At 35.6% G+C, this 13,485-nt stretch overlaps 1 pseudogene; it reads right to left on the bottom strand.

Moving 5' to 3' along the window:
• Nucleotides 1–3,115: 3,115 nt before the first annotated feature.
• LOC149186001 (importin subunit beta-1-like) lies at nucleotides 3,116–10,244 on the bottom strand (annotated as a pseudogene).
• Nucleotides 10,245–13,485: the final 3,241 nt, after the last annotated feature.

Here is a 13,485-nt window from a genome sequence, read left to right as displayed (position 1 = left end):
ATCCAATAAATATGCAAAAACCAAGCATGTCAATACTCAATTTCACTTTATTAAAATGAAAATACAATCCAAAGAAATTTGTATTAAATATTGTAATACTCTTGAAAATGTCACTAATATTTTCACCAAACCTCTCGAAAAGATGAAATTTGAATTGTTTAGAGAGATAATAAGTGTAAAAATAAATTATTTCTCCACTTAATAGTGACACATAAAAATAATGTAAAAACAATTAGTTAAAACTTTTTTGAATTTTTTCTTATAATTATGAACTTATATTATTTCTTAAAAAATTGTTCCATCTCTCTAAACTAGACACATAAAATATGTATTATTTTGATTTTTTATTCAATAAGAAGCAACATTCTAACCACTTCAAGAGCTCCTTGAATTTCATTCATTTATCATTTTATCTTTTTGAAGTTCAAATTGGTAAGCATACACTGCCCCTGCATTAACTACACTACAACAAAGTAGGTAATTCTCACCAAACATGAACTCAGAAATACACTTTGTTTCAAAATCTAATGATACTTTAATGGAATAATACTCGCAACATACTTTAAAACATTAGAGAGAAAAATATGGACAAACAACCATATATATATCAGTTGATAATAAATGGTAATTACAATATCAAACGAGCAAATACTGCCCCCATTAATAAACCAATAACTTTATATATATATAGTTCACCATAAATGTGTTCCAGAAATTACAAACATAATTCGGTCCACGCATTAATGATCGAGGTACATGGGTAAAGAGCTTTGATTTGACTCACTCATAAATGAAGGCCACATTGATTTTGACTTTAAAGACATCTACTCATCAATTTATGTCTACATCAATACGCAGAAACTTAAATCTTTTAATAAATATTACATTTTTGGATCATCGTTTCCCTGTAGGTTTAAAATTGCGCGATATGAATAATCAGCGGAAAAACACTGAACACTTCTTATCCGGTCATGTAAACTATCAACACTATATGTTTAGAATTAACGGTGCATTTACATCCTCATGCTCATTGATACCCCTCATCGTTAATGTTGGGTAAATCGTTTAAGACCGCTTTTAGTTATGAGCGGGTAGGTACGGATCATTTTTCGTTTCAAGTATAAATAGATATAAAATATTTATTAAGTTTTGTTATAGGTTTTAATAATAAGAGTATTGTTGCTGTTATCAATTAAAGTTATTTTTTTTTTCAGAGAGAAAATCCACATATGGCCGAAGCCTACAGATATTTTTTACAATACAGCCGAAGCCAGCAGAATATGGCCGAAACCAGCAGATTGAATGGCCGAAGCCAGCAGAATACGGCGTAGGCGTTGGTAATCCCCCAGCGAGGGGCCACCGCAGGACTCGATCACGGCAGGGGGGTGCAAAAGCCAACCGCCCCAGCCATCCTAACATGCACATCATGTGCAGATCAATCAAAGTTATTTGTCTATGTTTGTCTTTTGGATTTAAATTTTATTTTATGGTTTATATAATATTTTATAATACGCAGATTATGAATTAAATTGTTTTTAAATTTTTCATAAAACAAATTTCAAGAATTAAAAAACATATTAAATTAATAGTGAAAATAATTATTACTGATTATAATGTGTTAATGTAAATTAACACATCATTATTATTCAATAAAAACTATTACCACTTGTTTTTTCAAATAATTTACACATTCAGATAAAGTAACAAATATTATTACATAAATTATTTTAGATTTACTATAATTTAATTGAGTATTTAATGTACAATTTTTTAAATTTATTATAATTTTAATTTAATTAGGTATTAGGTATTTCACATACAACTTCTTAAATACATGTTAAAAGTATAAACATAATCATGAAATATAACATACATCAAACTAATAGTGAAAACAATCATTACTAGTTACTATGTGTTAAAGTAGATTAAATCATCATTATTATTAAAGAAACACCACCACTTCCTCAAATTATTCACTCATTAAAATAAAATAAGAAATATTATTATATCAACTATTTTGAATTTACCACTTTAAATTTAATTAAACATAAAATATACAACTTCTAAAATATATATCAAAATTTTAGACATGATATTATCATAGAATATTCAAGTTCTTAATTATCTATATATATATAATCACCTTTCAAATATTTAAACATAAAATATCGTTTTTCCAACCAAAAAAATCACATATATTCATAATTATCAAACTCATTTAAATATATTTATATTTCCAAATATTTAGACATGATATTATCGCTTTTCAAACCAAAAAAATTCACATATATTCACAATTATCAAACTCATTTAATTATATTTATATTTCAACATTATGTATTTTAGATATTATCTTTACAACTAACCACATTTTTCACTCATTTCTTTATTTTGAAAAAATATTGAAAAATATTACTACTTGCAAATTGAACTCAACTTTATTGATATAATCCGCTTAAAAAACCAGGTCACAAATATTAACTTCAACCTTAAATGGAAGGAAAAACGAGTAATTCTCTCGAAAATACCTTGGTAAAAATACTTTCTTAAAAAAAGGCAGAAAATAGTTCATGTACACCGGATGTGGTTTTACTCGAAGCAAATGAACGACCAAATACTACATTCATTAAAACACCTTCACTAACAGGCAAAATGAGCATCTTATAAATTACAGTTACACTATGCTAACAGAACTATTACCAAATATTGTATTCATTAAATCACCACCATCGAAAGTCAAAATGAGAATCTTATGAAGTACAGAGAGATTAGGTTAACAAAACTGCTACCCAAAACCATTGTGAAATTGCAAAATCCGTCCAAGAAGACGGTGGGCCCTTACCAGTCTATGGACAATTTAGGCTCTCCAAAAATCTGAGATTTGGTAACCAGAAGAGTTCGTATCAAACATGGGGATTTAACTGGTTGGATCATCCAAAACAGAGGGCATTTTCTTCGCATGCTCGTATCCCTCTAAACCGCAACAAAACATTAAACAACATTCCTGCAAAATCCTTGCGCACCCTACACGCTGTAAAGTCGCTTTCTATAGATAACCACCAAAAGAGCAATAATCAGAAGTTGCATAGAGATAGAACAAAGCAAGCATATCAATTTAGTAATCAACGAGCTCGCTCTCTGGAATTTTCTTGACATTGAACTCGAGGAACCTCCAATTTGTTAGGTCTCCTGTATATTCAAAATACCCATTTCTTGCGTTTGCAAGACCACTGCCGTTTCTCTTGATATATTTTTTCGGAGGTTCAGATTCACTTGCAGTACTCGACTCCTGCACCATACCCGCGTACTTCCAACATTTTCACAGGCTTTTCACAACATGGGCACACACAATCACAACTGTCCTTTGCTACATCAAACTTCCCATAAACTCCTTTAGCAAGTTTGCAACAAACATTCTTCTTAAATGCCCTGCAGGTACGTGCACCACATATACCAGAGAAGGTGATCCCACTGTTTATGACATCCCAAGTATCATCAGATTCAGCAAACCTTGAAAATTTGAGGTCTGTCATGCTGCTGAATTGAATTGGATCATAGCCACCTATATCTGCACACTCACAGCAACACAGTAGAAAGTGTAAAATACCAAATGTAATATCAGTGTCATAAATCAGACATGATTTACACGAAAAGACTTACATGGGGCAGTAGAACATGACTGAAATGAACTAACAATGGGGCAGCCGGGCATTCTGAAAACACGCTATAATCAACTCCGTTCCACTCTTTCTCTTCTGAAACACCTGCACAACAGTACACAAACATATATCAGTTTTAAAAAGCTAAACCCTCCCAGGCTCCCACCATTGCCACAGATATTGGAATTCACAGCTTAATTCGTTCATACAAAATGCTGTGCTTCAACACCTCAGCGTCACAACCAATCCAGACAATCTTCAATGCTCTCCTTGGCAGCAAGTGCTACCCAATTAAATAGCTGCGCCTTCTTAGCAGCAAATCAATGATATACCTACGCTTGTTACGAAATCTAATGATGCAGCATCATAGAGATTTCAGGGTTTAATGAAATGATTCTCCTAAACAAATTTTGTACAAAGAGTTCGAAATCTAATGATGCAATATCCGAAGAAGATTTCGGGCTTTCATAAAAAGATTCTCTCCCAACCTATTGAAATCTGCAATATCTTAAGAAGATTTCGGAATTTAATGAAATGATTCTCTCCCAACATATTTCAGAACATTGGAGCGAACAATTTTTAACTTAATCGTACATTGTTATGTCCAAACAAATGAACCTCAATTAATTGAGGTACATTGCATGAAGAGCTTTGATTTAAGTGAATGTCCCATCCACTTCATCAATTTATCGTCTGCATTTAACACTGAACGCTTTATATCCGGTCATGTAAACTATGGAAACCAGATGTTTTAGATTTGACGGTGCATTTACTGCTTTCATGTTGATTGATACCCGATATTTTAGATTTGACGGTGCATTTACTGCTTTCTTGTTGATTGATACCCGGAGCCCTTATCGTTAATGTTGGGTAAATCGTTTAAGACAGGTTACGCAGACTGTTAGGTATGAGAGGATAGGTGCGGGTTATTTTGGATTTCCAAATTCCAAGCATAAATAGATTTAAAATATTCATGAATTTTGGTATGGGTTTTAATAATCAGAATATTGTTTTGGTTATCCATGCTTATTGAATTTTGATTTTATAGTTTATATAATATTTTATAATAACAATAATATAGTGATTATTAATAAAATTGTTTTATTGGTTTTTTATATTTTTTTTCCCAGTAAAAAATTTTATCATAACTTAATTGTCAAATTAATATCAGGGTAACTATTATTGGTTGTCATGTGAATGTTGGTTGACTCTTAATACAGGTTACTCAAACTTTTAGGTATGAGAGGATAGATGCTGGTTCTTTTGGGTTTCCAAGTATAAATAAATTTAAAATATTCATGAAATTTAGGTATAGGTTTTAATAATCAGAATACTGTTGGGTTATTATTTAATTTTTTGTTTTTTTTAATATGTTATTTGAATTTTGATTTTATAGTTTACATAACATTTTATAATAATATTTGTGTTTTTTCTATGTTATTTGAATTTTGATTTTATAGTTTACATAATATTTTATAATAATATTTGTGTTTTTTCTATGCTATTTGAATTTTGATTTTATAGTTTACATAATATTTCATAATAATATGGTAATATGGTGATTACTAATAAAATTGTTTTTTTGGGTTTTTATATATTTTTTTCACATATTGGTGATCACCAATAAAATTGTTTGTTGGCTTTTTATATTTCTTTTTTAAATAGTAAAAAAAGTCTATCATAACTCAATTGTCAAACCAATAGTGGGACAGCCGTCATTGGTCACTATGTGCTAATGCAAGTTGACTCATCACTAGTATTCAAGCAAAACAACACTATCTATTTTTCTCAAATTATCCATACACATTGAAATAGAGTAACAAATATTACAAGCAATTGCACCACATGTTGCAATGGAAACACACTAAGGCATTATCATGGGAAAAACTAGCAGATCAAAAATAATGATTTTTTCATTCTTTTAATTTGAACTTATGACAACATAGGAAAAAGTAGTAAAGAAAAATTAATGATTTTTTCATTCTTTTAATTCGAATTTTGATCTTGAGCAAGCAAAGCTCACCACTGAAATGTAATTACATGCTTCACAAGGTACCTTCCAACCTATGTGACGAGATGTGACTGTGAGACCTTTTTCTTGTTATGTTCCCATTCCCTTTCCTGTCTTGTTAGTAGTTTGCCAGAATAGGTCCTATACTTAAAAAGTAGAGTGTCTCCATTGTTGAACCGTGGAAAAATTCAAATACTCTCCAAAGGGTCCATGCAGTTGTGTCATTAACATGACTATTCTTATCCTTCATTGCATTGAGAATAAAGTTGAGAGCAACATTGACAAGAGGAGTAAGCTTATCAGGTGATAAGTAGTTGCCTCTCGACATCTCCAATCTGGCTTTGATATGTTTTCTTCTACAAATGGCATAACAAGGGGGACAACGTCATCTCCCACAGTTCTCACAACAAGACACAAGCAAGTTCATCCATAGAGAGATTCCATGCCCCCTCATCCTGATCTTGGTCCTCTTCTTGTTTCAACAATGTCTCTAATAACATTGGCACAAGAGCAGGAAGTTCTTGCTTAATAAAATAAAAGCAAGGCACATCTGAATCACCACTTAGGTCTCCTGCATATTCCTCTAATAAAAAATATGTCTTGCATGTAACGGGCAAGCTTCTCATAATGTGTAGAAGATATTAACACCACGCATTCAAAAGAAGCTTATTGAATCCTTACTTTTGGGGATAGGGTTGCTTTACACACTACTCTCATAATATGAGTAAAATTCAAAGAATTATAAAATGCTCGAGTAGTAGCAAGCCTAACCTCATTGTTAATCTCGGATGAATTCATTCACTGCACAACAACTGTAAGAATGGAATCACCTAATCTTGGGCAAGACTATCTGCAACATCATCCTCACAAAGATATCCAAGAGTTTGTAGAGTGGCATGTTTGGGATGCGTGGGTGGTTCCATTTGTGGGCCACCCATGTTGAGTAATAATGTCCTAATGAGCTATGGCCACTGCGCTTGAGATAACTCAATTGCAATGATATTTGTTATAACATGTGATGAAGTAGATCGAGCATCTGGAACATGTGAAGAAAGAGTTTGTAGTAAGAAGCCCTTGATATGATTCTTCATAGCTCCATCCAGGGAGATCCATCTCTGTAATGCGCATTGATCTTTCAGGATTTCGGCTCTCACATCCAAAATTCATGTTTTCCTTCAAGGACTTGTTTCACATCTTGAATTCATCTTTTTCTTTTACTCTCAAAGTGAAAGTAGAAGATAAAAACTCATAGTTAGTTCACAACTTAAAATTAAGATACCTCAACCAGATTCCTTTGAAATGCATACTCTTAAACACTGAAAGGGCCTAAATTCAAGAAGTTTTGCATACATTTTATGTGTATTAAAACAATATTAGAGAGTAGGTTAAAGTGAATGCATAGATATATATTTTGCAGCAAAAGCATTGTCCTTAATTTTCAAGCGGCAATAATTCCATATCAATTGAAATAATTCGTATTAAGCATGAAGAAATTGCACAAATCCCACTATACGAAGAAAAAATTATTATTAAGTACACGATGGACCTTCACCATGACAAAGAAGAAAAGATAAAGACAACCCTTAAAATTGACCACCTGAAGGTCAATGAATAGAAAAACTAATAACTACTATATTCCATTTGAATCAATCAGACACAGACTAGGCGAGTAGATTGATGACATTCTTGGGATTATCATTCCATGCAATAGTCAAACAAGATGCATGAATTGAACATCCATACATCCACATACTTCCAACCAAAAAATAGCAGAGTCATCCCATCCACAATAATACCTATAGCATTGGCCAACATTAAACAACAAACATGCACATGAGAGAACTGCGAAGATAGACATAAGCACGGGAGAAAATAGAAGAATATTTCTACGAGAAGGAAAGAATGATTCAAATCAAATTAGTAATGCATTGCAAAAATTTATTCTGCATATGCATGCTTGATTTGAAGCAATCCTAAACATAAATGCAATGGATAAAGGATATTTAACCTATCAAATTAATAAGGGGAAAAACATGGAAGATAAGAAGGTGGAAATGGAGATGCTAATATTTGATCAACTTGGCTAATGCATCAACGTTGAGCCTAAGAAACAAAATGTGCTTTCTTTTAGATGTAATATAAGAAGGACTATTAATCACTCTAGCCATTTACAAAGTGGCATAAAAAGTGGCAGAAGTAATGATAATTTTTTCTTGTTATGCAATATTGACATTGCCATTGCTTATTTCAAACCAACCTTTGATGCTTTTGTAAGCACAACAAAAGAACCCAAAGTGGATGTTCTAGTTATTGATAGAATAACAATACTAAGAGTTGCTTCCATAATCATGAATGTAGTTTAAGCTCTCTCTTTGAGGCTTGCTAACAAGCAGGACTTGGGGAAGACTTTCATAATCTTGCCGCCAAGGAATGGAAGAGATGAAAAGTTAGCAGAGTTAGGAATCAAATTCTCAGATCCTCTCAACCAAACAAAGACATGCATTTCCAAACTTTGTAGACACAGTCAACTTGAAACAAATTGATGCACAACCATGTGAACATATTCTATAGTCTCAATAAGTTGATCATCAAATGAGAAGCATTCATCAATAAAGTCATTGTAAAAGGCATATTGTTGCAACAACAATACGAAATTTGAACCCAATGTATCAACCTTACTTTCTCATACCAGCATTAACATGTATGAAAATATAAACATTTATCAAAATTATGAGAATGAAGCTTAGGTAAACATAACAAGCACTGAAAACCTTATCTGTAATTCTGATAGCCTTGGAAACCTTAGGAACTGTCGACGGTGTTGGACCCGCCAACATGTCATGGGATCTCCTCGGTAATAAGCCCCAACTAGACCTCATACCGTTTGGAGTAGGAGCCCCAGCAGTGGGTAGTAAAGCTATGCCTTGATTGCGATAGCGCGCAAGGGTAAGTGTGATATCTTTGTCGGAATCAAGTGTGTGACCTTGAAGCGAGTCAAGTGAGATGCATGGGAGTTCTAACATGCGGAGGGGGAAAAGGAAGTGTGTCCCTTAGAAGCCTATAATAGTACGCAACTTGAAAGGAACACACGAGTTGAATGGCATCACAAGCTGGAAATCAGAATAGTCCACAATCCAATGTGATGGGTTAAACCAAAAACACAACTTCAACAATATTCATACAATTGTATACAAAATAGTTCATACACAAATGCATAAGTTAAACAACATACATTGCTAAAGTAACCAGAATAGTCGAACTACGATAACAACATATGCATGAAGACGTGTTGGCTTTGTTATATATATGTATAGTGAAAGTTCCATCCATACATACACCATTAACAACCACTAGCCCCAATAGTGGAACATTACAGTCAACACTTCCTGCTCCTCTAAAGTGATGTACTCGCTTTGCATTGTGGAGAAGCCAAGGCTCATCACAATACTCTCCAAGCCTTCTCTAAGCAATGCCTAGCCAAAAGCTTGGCTCCCAAAAGCCTCTACTATGAATTATGAGGTACTATATATAACAAAGGGTGGCGTGACCCCTCACATTCCCTTTTGACTCTTGGACTACCCTCATGACTTTCACATTACAACAATGATTGTCCAGATTCCAGTAATGACACTTGGAATTTCACTTACAATACATTTACAATAATACAATTTCCACATATACCCATGTGGGACAAAATAGGCTTGAGTCAGCCTGACAAGACAAACAACATCACTCGGGGTCTTGAGGAAAGACCAACTTGGTAACCTCCTTGTGGTAATCTTCGGTGAAGAACTGATACCAAGCTTGGTATTGCTCCATTGTGTCCCCGTACTGCTTAATGGCATCTTTGTCAAAGCGAACCCTTGCCTCATATGGCTTCCGGGTATATGGTTCTAAAACCTCTGTCCATCTCATCCTAAAGCATGTGCAACACTGTCTTGAGTGTGGTTGGACCACTAATGTACCTTTGCATGTTCTTTGCGCTGATCTACAAGTCATCGTTGGTGGCTATGCGCATCAACTCCTGTATGTACTTGTCGACATCCAGCATGACTTGGTTCTTCCTCATGGCTTGGGTGAGGGTTATGGTGGAAGGGATCTTGTGCGTTCACACTATGACATCCAATTCTAGTGATGAGCGGAGGGAGCTGCTCATAATTCTAGATCTACATTTTAATCTGTGATTTTTCAAGCTCAACATGTGGCTTCATCTTATTGTGCGAGTAAAGCAGGGCTCACTTGTACCTAATTGTCCATTCTTGCATGTGCCCAATAGCAGTGTGAATGTCTTTGAGTGTTTGGGATGTCTGCTTGAACTACTGCTAAAAGTCACGTAAATGGACAACCACTTTGTGCACGGTGACAAATATTCTATACATTGTCTGCATGGTGGCCTCCAAAGTTGATATCTCCACCATTATTTCTTTCTTCATCTTTGTCAGGGAAGATCCCGTGGACTGCTCTACTCTTTGCCTGGCCTCTTGCAAGTCCTTTGCCATTCGACCATCCTTTGCTACCAAGAACTTCACTGTCAAACTCATGGCTTCTGCATAAACCTTAAAAGCCTCGACCATTGCAACTAGATGTCTTCTAACATCTGGTATAATCACCCTTTCTTTTGTGTGCGCAGGTGATGTATGATCATCCGGAAGTTGCTTTCTTCGTGCCTGTACAATCCTCTATTGTGTCTCGTCAAATGCCAGATTGTACACATCCATCTCTGGATCATCATCAAGGAGAACAACTTCTCCTTGTTCGCTCGGGATTGGTTGTGGTTTTGGAGGTGGCGAAGACTATGGTATGACCTCATATCCCCTCGGCATGAGATTGATGTCTTGGTCCTCTAGCTCCAGTTTTGTCTCCATGTCTGTTACCTCAACCAACTGCTCAATCTGTTGAGCAAGTTCTTGAACCTTCACCAGTTCACCATGTTCATCTTCTATTGGTTTCTTCGCTGATTCAACCTGTATCTATGCAGTTTTCTTTGTTGGTACACCTTGTCCTTCTTCCTGATCCAGTTTCTATCTTTCTCCACTCTCTCTCCTCTCGAGTTCTTGTTCTACTTTTAGCTTCTTCTTCGTCTCCTGCAATCTCCTTTCCATCTCTTCCAATCTTTGTTTCTCCCTCTTTCTCTGTGCTACTCTCCTATCGCGTTGTCGCCTCTTTGCATCTATCTCCAAAGCTACTCTCTCAATAAGTGGATCTTCTTTGAACTTGTATCTTTTTGCAGCCTCTGCACTCTCGACAATCTTCCTCTTGCCTTTGTCTTGTGCCAGTTTGCTTCTCACTACCACTATTGTTGTCGCTCCCTATGGTGTTGCTACTTGCAGTGCTGCTTTCCATTCTACAACCATACTTATCGGTTCATCGAGCCTAGAGGATTTATAGCAATACCTCCAAGGATCTTCCTCTGGCCAATGACATGCCCCGTGGACCCATGGGAAGTACACCTTCACACAATGGTTCTTGCAAATGCATTGCGGATCATACGAATTGAAACTCTTGGTGTTGAACCCGAATTTCTTCAAGTCCTCGGCCTCGACATTGACATCCTTCAAGGTACGGATCTCGTGCAACCTCTTTCATGACCGACTTGTCCGTGGCAAACCTTGGTAGTTCATGTGGAGGCTTCTCTGCACCAAACATCCTGATGAAGGTGCCACCAGGTGAGGTATACCAATCTGCAATGTTGAGCAATGCTTGCATCGCTTCCTAGGACATGCAAGGTGGTTCCTGTTCAAATATCATTCTGTACATGTAGAAAACCTGTAAATTCACAAGCTAATGCAATTTGATAAAGCAAGAGACAAGAATCTACTTCTACGCTTTATAGCAGAAGCCCATAAACATCAAGAAAACAATAATCAATAGAGGAAGAGAATCAAAGGCACATAACACAATAAATATCTGGGGAAAGCCACAACTCAAAACCCCAATATTTGTTTTGTATTAATCTGGAAAATCAACATGAAATTACAATGCTAGTTCTCTCTAGAACAATCCTAGCACTCAGCAAATTTAGTCTCCAACTCATAAGAAAGCTTAAGGCCAAAACTTAGCCAATTCACAAACTCTCCAAGTCACTATTCCAATGTGTAATTCCTATGAAGGATAGCTTGTATTTAAAGGGAAATAAAGCCTCTAAAAATAGCACAATCCCTCAAGGATCAATTCCTGAATGCTTGCACTATTAGCGCAACTCAGAAAAATCTAAAACAAATAGTACATTGTCCATGCACTCTAGTCCCAACTGGGTCTTTCTCAGAATCAACATGCATGATTTTCTGATGGTGGAAGCTTCAGTTAAGTAGAGTATCACTAATTAGGTCACTAATGTCCCAACTGACTTTTTACTCACTATTAGTTCCTGAAACTGATTGGAACTAATTTAAATAGACTTAACTCAATAAATTGAGTTAACTAATTACAACTCATTCATAACTCATCCTGAACTTATATAAGTTAGGGAGAACATATACATGTCTTCTAAAAGACTTTCAATTCGAATTTCCTAAATTAATTAAGTTAATTAAACTTAATTAATTATTTTCAAATTGCTATGAGAAAAGAATTCTATTTTAATTCATAGTTTAATTCAAGGACAAATTAAACTGGAATTTCTTGTTGCCATTTCTCAACACTCCCTCTCAACAAGAAAGGGATTATCCACTACCCCAATCCTGTCTCTGTGAAACTTGAATTTACATCTTGGCAATGCCTTTGTCAAGATGTCAGCATCTTTCTCCTCCGTGGGAATGTAATCTAACATGATCCACCTCAATACACAATCTCTGAGATGATGATACCAGATATCTATATGCTTGGACCGATCATGAAAAACTATATTTTCAGAGAGTTTGATACAACTCTGATTATCACAATAAATCATTGTCGGATCCATCTACTGATCAAACAAACCAACCAGGATCTTCCTCATCTAGATAGCCTCACATGTTGCTTGACTTGCATCCATGTACTCTGCCTCTGTCGAACTAAGTGCAACCGGTCTTTGTTTCCTGTTGCACCAAGAAATTGCAGCTGACCCAACATTAAATGTCCCTCCTAATGTGCTCTTCCTGTGAGATGGACTCCCCGCCCAATTTACATCGATGAAGCCTTGAAGCTTCACTCCCTCTACCCGTTTGTACCACAACCCAAACTGAGTAGTGCCTCTGAGGTATCTCAATACATGCTTTGTCACCTTCCAATACAACTTGGTAGGCCTAACCCTCGTTTGACTAAGTTGGTTAACTGCATAACACATATTTGGTCATGTGTTCACCAAATACATGAGTGAACCCACAAGCTGCCTATAAACATTAGCTTCCACTACTTATCTTGAAGTAGCATCCTCTTTCCTCCAGTTACCAGCTGGAGGAGTCTGCATGGATTTATTACTCTCCATGCGGAATCTTCTGAGTATCTCATTGGAATACTTGCCTTGAGAAACAAACAACTCCCCATCGCCCTTCCATACCTCCATGCCAAGAAAGTAATGCATGAGCCCCATGTCCTTCATCTCAAACTCTCTTACAAGGTTCTCCTTACAAGATTTGATGAGCTTCTCATCACCTGTCAGTATGAGATCCTCTACATAAAGTACAATGATTAAAAGCTTACCTCCCACCACTATGTGATATAGGTTCGCATATCCTTCACTCCTCGTGAACCCCAACCCAGTGAAGTAGTTGTCTATCATGGTGTACCAAGAATAGGGTGCTTGCTTCAGCCCATACAACGCTTTCTTGAGTCAGCACACATGCGACTCAAGGTCCAAGGTTTCAAAACCTTTAGGCTGCTCTATGTACACCTCTT

Source organism: Pinus tabuliformis, chromosome 3_1 (assembly GCF_031772625.1).
Source record: "Pinus tabuliformis cultivar Carrire ecotype Pingquan chromosome 3_1, CPIR1, whole genome shotgun sequence".
Taxonomy (NCBI): domain Eukaryota; kingdom Viridiplantae; phylum Streptophyta; class Pinopsida; order Pinales; family Pinaceae; genus Pinus; species Pinus tabuliformis.
Note: the sequence above shows the minus strand (reverse complement) of the source record. Positions and strands in the feature narration are given on the sequence as shown.